We start from the raw sequence: 7,397 nt of genomic DNA on the forward strand, positions 1-7,397 counted from the left end.
CTTCATAAGAAATACCTTATTAGATGCCGATGGTTTGTCGTAGAAGTCGTAAAGTGACTTCATCAAGTCCTCCGTGGTCTTCATCTCCGAAACATTGAAGGCCACCGTTGACGCTAAGCTTAACCGGATTGTTCCCAGTGCCTTTCGATCAAGGACAATCCATGCTTCATCTGCCATCGTTGCGGGCTTCTTTGCAAGACCGTCTAGTGGCAAATAGAGGTCCTTCTGGTAGAGATAGTCTTCAATCTGCATCTTCCAATGTTGGTAGTTTTTGCCGTTGAACTTCTCAATCTTGAGCTTCCCTTCCTCCGCCATAACTCCCACTCAATTCAAGGAATCCTTTCCTTTAGATAACTTAGCTACAAGCAAACCTTGCTCTGATACCAGTTGTTAGGAAATAAGACGTAGTTAAATAGATAATTGAGTAGATTACTTAATAGAGAGAGACATATTTACATACACGAGATTATAGAGTAGAGAGAGAGAGAGAGAGAGAGAGTACACACGATATACGTGGTTCACCCAATGTGGGCTACGTCCACGGGAAAGCAGCCACTCAATGGCTTTAGTACTTCAAAACAAGAAGTAGTTTACAAAGGGATTATACCCTTAATGGAGCTCCCACCATGCTTCACTCTCACCACCTCACACTCACCTTGTTGCATCAACTTCACACTCTGAAATGTGTGTAGAAATGGCCTCCTTTTATAGGCCAAAAGGGCTGCCTTCTCTTATGAGATGCAGCCATGTGTAGCCGCCCTTGTGCGAATAAGTCCAAATCGGACCCTCCAATCCGCCCATGTGTGGCCGCCCTTGAGAAGACAAGTCCGCTTTTGAATTCGGCCACCGGCCACCGGCCATTGACTTCCGACCACCGGCCATCGGCCATTGACTACCGGCCACACCGGCCAACCGACGGTTGTTTTCCGACCACTTTTCGGCCGCCGTCCGGCCATAATATTCCGGCGAGGGAAAAAAAAGTCTCGGGGGCTTCCGCCCCTAAGGCCCCTAAAGTTGCCCCTGATTCTTGGCAGTGAAAATTTTGGTTTCCGTTGAGTGATTTTCCTTCACGCACGATGACTTCTCCTCATAATGGGGGCCTTACAAATGTGCGCTTTTACCACAGAAAATTACAAGGGTAAATCAGGCTCCATACTTAACAGAAGATGTTGACCAAGACCTGGAAGGGGAGGATGTCGAAGATGAGATCCTAATGGTTGCTCTTGCGCACCTTTCATTTAATTATAGTGGATGGTCAAGAATTTCTCTTCTTTGACGACATTACCCACTCTCTTGAAATGCATCAATACAAAGCCCTCTTTGTTCTTGCAATATATGTTGGGGTTCGTGATATAGAGAACCCAAGTCAAAAGGCCGAGTTCTAAGTGGACTACTCCTCTGCTCCCCTCATCAACACGTTAGCCTTGCCAGAGGGACATAATTCCATGGATTCCCTCGTGGCGGTAGCTCTACAAACCATTGATGAGGAGAAAGATTTCTAGGAGAGTGTTCCAGAGAGTAGCTTCACTCCCCACAAACATTTCATGTGCTCGGAGTGCACTGATCTTGGCACAATTGACATAACCAACAAGAACCCTTGCGCGCACTGATGTGACACTAGTAAGTACTTCATTCTTTTCAATTCTAATTGCTGTTTCTTAGAATCATAATCCGACATTGTTTCTTTGCAGTTCGCTTTGGAGATTGATCAGTTTGCCCAACAGAAAGGTGGATCTCCCATGGAGGGTGACTGAAAGGACACCGCCCTGTGACATTAGCTCCCAAGCTTCAATGAAAAGATGATTAGGGTCATCCACAACAAGTATACGGACTATGCATCAACAGAGATGTAGAAGTGTAGAGCGCTAAGCTCTGTTTTGGCAGTTTCCTATAGCCCTAAATGCCCACAATGTATTCTTGTAAACAGAGAGGTAGCAATCCATAGTTTTGGTGATAAATGGGCCGAAAGCGTTTTAGGATATTGCGGCCTTTGTCTCAGGCAAGGATTAACAAGCAAGGAAGATATTGTGGCAGCTTTAAGGAAGATATTGTGTCAAATAGACTGCATTGCCTCACCAAGAGACATGCCACAATTGCATGTGGCGTGTACGTGTGACTTCTTCATTGTGGAGTTCTCTGCCTCCATCTTCTCCGCCAAGCTCAAAACACCCCTACACTCCAAGCATTAGTAATGTTGTAATACTAGATATGATCCTGTACTCTAATGTTACTACGCTCACCTTTTTAGCTACCACCAATAAACATGCATTTTCAACCACTGCAAGAATGGCTTCTCGGAATAGATGCCTTTGGTCACTATCAACCAAACGACATTTTTTGCAATGTATCATTGGACACCATCTTTGACAATTTAAAAAAAAATAGTGCATTCAAAAGCAAATAACACTTACTTCACAAGATTAATGTGCACCCATGCAACCTCGAACACTCTAAAGGGGATCATTTTGCAACCCTTATCTCCCCAACCCACAAACTAAATGCATGTTCAAAAAAACTCCACTCCATTCTCGGGATTGGATAAGATCGCTAGGAGAGGGAGCTCTTGCACTTTGCATAGCACACAATGAGAGTGTTTGTGAGTGTGTGTGGGTGATTATACCCCCTAAGCAACCCCCTAGCTTGCTTGGGTCGACCCCCCCTTGTAGCTCATGCTTGAAGCTCATTGGACCCCTCCAGGCCTAGCCATTCATAAGCAGGAGGCATTACAAGCAGCAAGGGTAGCCTTGAGACAAGTGTCCCCCTTTCCCCTTTGAGAGAGAGGACTTGATAAATGCAAAATCAATTAATTAAATCCCCTAAATTATCATTGGACCCCTTGGGTGGCCAACCAATAGGCTTCAGGCACACAATGAGGGCAACATGAGGAGGAACTTGACAAGTGTCCCTTTTGCTTTCTTTGTACCATGCATGCCTTGTGTGAGTGTGTGGGTGTTCTCTCTCATCCCCCCTCATGTAGGGCTCGCCCCCTCCTTGTAGGGATTGAATCTTTGACTTTTTGACACCTCAACCCCTCGTGCATAGGCCCAGTTCCCACCACAAGCTTGGCCCTTAAGCACTTTAAGCTTGGGCTGGGTTCTCACCTCAAGTGCAACCCTAACATCTCAAGCATATCAAGCACCTCAAGCATCTCAAGCACCTCAATCATCAAGCACCTCAAGCACCTTAGTCATCAAGCATGACAAGCAGGACAAGCACCTCGAGCTGGGTCGGGTTCCCGCGCCTCAAGCTCAGCCCTAGCTTACCTAAGGTCATACCTAAGGTCAAAGGACTTTTACACACATTATTGGAGGTCTTCAATGAAGCTAACCCTAAGGTCTTATGCTCCATTGGTTAACCTTGCTCTTTGATAGACCATCTCTCATTTGGGCTCCTTTACCATTGGCCCCGTGTTGAGATAGATCTATAAGCACATGTCTATATCTTAACCCTTGTTCCCGTTTATTCTCCCAAGAGATAGATCTATAAGCACATGTCTATACCTTAACCCTTGTTCCCGTTTATTCTCCCACATTAAGTGATCAGTTTAATATGAGAAAATCATTTGGGTTGGTTAGATATTAGTTTTTAGGACACACACTGTTGAGATAGGCATATTCTTCTTCAGTGACTATGGGAAACACCTCTACATATGCATATTCTTTGCTATTGGCATTTGTCCTATGAGTTGTAAGCTTCTAAGAAGGACTACCTGGAGAGTTATCAACGAGATAGCCACTCTAGCTTATGCATAAATAAAGCCCAAGCTATGCTGTATATACCCTATGCTAAAAATATTAAGTCTAGCTTTTTCTATATTGAGTCCACTTTTCAAAAGGTGTGTAGTCTTCTCTCTCTAACTGTCTGAGTTGTGGTTGCCTTCACCTTCAAGCCACCTTGAGCTTATTGCCTTCGAACCCATCAACTCGTATCAGAGCCGGTTAGCACCGCCATTAGCTTAGCAATACCGCACACAATCCTTAGAATACCCATTTGTCCAATTTGCATCAAGCACACACTTGTTTTGAAGGCAATTAAGGCTACTAACCAAGCCCTTTAATTACACAAAATCAGCCAATCGGGCATGGCAATCGGCAACTAGTAGGAGAGCAAAGGAATTGTACCAAGGAGAGTGTCGAGCAGTAGCGAGCAGAGCTACGAGCTCAAAGTTAGGTAGATCTTTGCACTTCATCAAAAGCAGTAAAGCAGAGAGCTCTTGAGCTTTGCAGGTTGGGGGAAACTCGTGGAAAATCAACCAATTTGAGGAGCAATCGGTGGCCAATAAAGCCAACAAATACCGAACGGGAGAGTGTGTAGTTGCAGCAAGAAATCAAGCTACAACCCGTGAGCAAAAAAACACTAAGAGAGCCTTGAAGGCTTGGGAGCTCTCCATCAAGAAATTGAGGGTAGCACTGAGTGCAAACGAAGGCTGCAAAACCAAGTACCCGTATCTCTAGTGTGAGAGGGCGGAGCAAACAATTTGAGAGCAATCCCGGGAGTACACTGGAGTCTGCATCTTATAGCGCTGTAAAACTGAATTGGCAAGAAAGATTGAAGGAGCTCCTAATTAAAGCTACTTGCAAAGCTGAAAATAGTGCATCATGCTACAGTAAAAGCGAGCTAGACAAGAAACTCATAGGCTACGGCAAACATTCAACAAGAAGGGCAACCCTTAGTCGTAAAATACCATAGTGCTAGCTTAGACAAATGCAAACCAATGCAATTCGAAGCTCTACTGCAGCATTCTTTTGATACACACACATACACACACACACACACGTTGTTGATCGACGATGGTTTCCTCCAATCGGACCTCGTGGATGCAATCACAGCATGAAGGCGCCCCTCTTGCAGTTTCTGCTCATTGAATAGCTCCAAGATACTCTCATTGCCCCTTGGACGGCTTTTGCTTGTTTTGCAATCAACAAATTTTGCAAGCTTTCATTTTTTTTAAATGCATTGTAACCTTTTATGATAAATAAGCCCTCATACCCACCCACAACTCGTCCAATCTCACGTGCCTCAGCATAATACAACGATATCCCCACCCTTGTAGCCAACATAATCAACCCCGTGTTCAACCCGTGAACTTGATGGCAAGTCGCTCTCAGACCCACCTACAAATTGCACAGCCTTGCATTGGGCATTCAAAAATTACAAAGTCTAATTCTCAAAGTACGCACGGCTAAAAGCTTCCACTCAAGGCACACAATCGAGCTTCAAAGTTTTTTGAAACCTTTTGACTTCACACATTCTCTCAAGTCTCAATCGTTTCGAAAGCATTGCACAAGCATATTTTGCATATGTACAAAAGCATTGCATACTTCTCGTTTTATTATGCATTTTATTTTCTCCTACACTCAAGGCATGATAACAAAGCCTTGCCTTTCATGATGTCTGCCAAAACTATATACAAGAGATGTGAGAGGACTAGACACTGCCCCAGTTATTTCGGGAGGTAAGACCTTCCTCGAAAGAATCCCTTGTGGTGACATCATTCACACAATGTTATGTATGCTAAATGTCATTGTCAAGAAGAGAACCAAAGGTGAAGCTATCGTCAACAAAATATGCACAGGCTGCAGCGGTGGTAGCAACAAATCATATCAAATGATGAAGATGACTAGGAGCGAGGGGAGGTGCTACTAAGAGTAGACACTGACAGTTATAGATATGGTTATCCTTCGCCTTTCATGTTGAGAGCATGTTGAAGGGGAGGAATCCTTGAGTCTGTGTGACACCATGTCTGTTTGAGACCATGATTTAATCTGTGTGACTGCCATAGTCTGTGTGACTACCCCAGTCTGTGTGATTGCTTGGCTGTGTGGCATTGAGTCTCGACCCAGCTTGCTTCAGTATAGTCCATGCGGGGAGGATTGTTGAGATAGGCATGTTCTTCTTCAGCGACTATGGGAAACACCTCTAGATGTGCATATTCTTTGCTATTGTCATTTGTCCTATGAGTTGTAAGCTTCTAAGAAGGGCTACATGCAGAGTTATGAGCCGGATACCCTCTCCATCTTTATTCATAAATAAAGCCCAAGCTATGCTGTATATACCCTATGCTAAAAGTATTACTAGCTTTTTGTGTGTTGAGTCCACTTTTCAAAAGGTGTGTAGTCTTCTCTCTCTAACTGTCTGAGCTATGGTTGCCTTCACCTTTAAGCCACCTTGAGCTTATTGCCTTAGAACCCATCACACACACACACACACACACACACACACACACACACACACACACACACACAGGTGCGTGTGTGTGTGTTTGGGGGGGGGGGGGGGGGGGGGGGGGTTGGGGGGGGCACTAAAAAGAGAGGAAAATGGTATAACATTTCTATCATCCAAATGTGGTAGATTGGTTATGCCATTTCCCTCTTGAATAACAGGTCTTGAGTTCAACTCTGCTTCTTGGATAGATCTTTAAGGTCTCTTATGATAGTTTCCTACAATGTTAAATTCTCTTCTCTCCTATTCTTCTTCTTCTTCTTCTCCTCCTCCTCCTCCTCCTCCTCCTTCTTCTTCTCCTTCTTCTTCTTCTTTTTCTTCTTCTTCTTCTTCTTCTTCTTCTTCTTCTCTCTCTCTCTCTCTCTCTCTCTCTCTCTCTCTCTCTCTCTCTCTCTCTCTCTCTCACACACACACGCACACACACACACACACATTGAATTTATTTCTTGGCGAACACACCTCGATCAAACATCCATCATTTAGAGATCTCTTTTTTTTTGCCTCTCTCATGTACACTCATACACTCATATACAAGCTTGATCACCACACGCGGGCCACACGCACATGCAGGCATACACCCGACTCAACAATCCAATTCTAAGGGTTTACAATCTAAGATAATCCAATCCAAATTTTGTCCTGATAAATCCAACTCGTATACACGAACAAAAAATATACCCGGATTAGAGCATGCACACTCTTTTCAAAAATCACAATATATGTCGTGCAACAAGATTAGTCATCAATCAGACAATGATACATGCACACAAATCATTTGCAACAAGCCAATTTCAAGGTTTACAATCCACAATTGACTTTGTCCTCTCAAAAATCAATGGATGAACAACATTGAAAAGATGCAATAACAAACCCATATAGAGTAATATTAAAATGGTTGAAAGTACACATCTTAAAACAACAACTACAATGAGATAGATATGGAGCAAAGCAAAATAGTTCAAAAAACTCATATGGGTTCACAGACTTATTGCTCTAACACTAGCTTACAATGGGGAATCTAGTTGTCCTCATTGCTAGTGTTGTATTGTTGTCATTGATCGCTCCATTCGCTTGACCTTACACAGCAATGTATGTCATCCATAATTCTACCCAAGTCTCCACGTGTCACTCGAACACTGCACACTCTTGTGGGGTGCAATAACCATGTCCCCCTC

At 43.8% G+C, this 7,397-nt stretch overlaps 1 pseudogene; it reads left to right on the forward strand.

Moving 5' to 3' along the window:
- Positions 1-1,298: 1,298 nt before the first annotated feature.
- LOC147465487 (uncharacterized) lies at positions 1,299-1,869 on the forward strand (annotated as a pseudogene).
- Positions 1,870-7,397: the final 5,528 nt, after the last annotated feature.

Source organism: Adiantum capillus-veneris, chromosome 1 (assembly GCF_014529385.1).
Source record: "Adiantum capillus-veneris isolate H3 chromosome 1, ASM1452938v2, whole genome shotgun sequence".
Lineage (NCBI taxonomy): Eukaryota > Viridiplantae > Streptophyta > Polypodiopsida > Polypodiales > Pteridaceae > Adiantum > Adiantum capillus-veneris.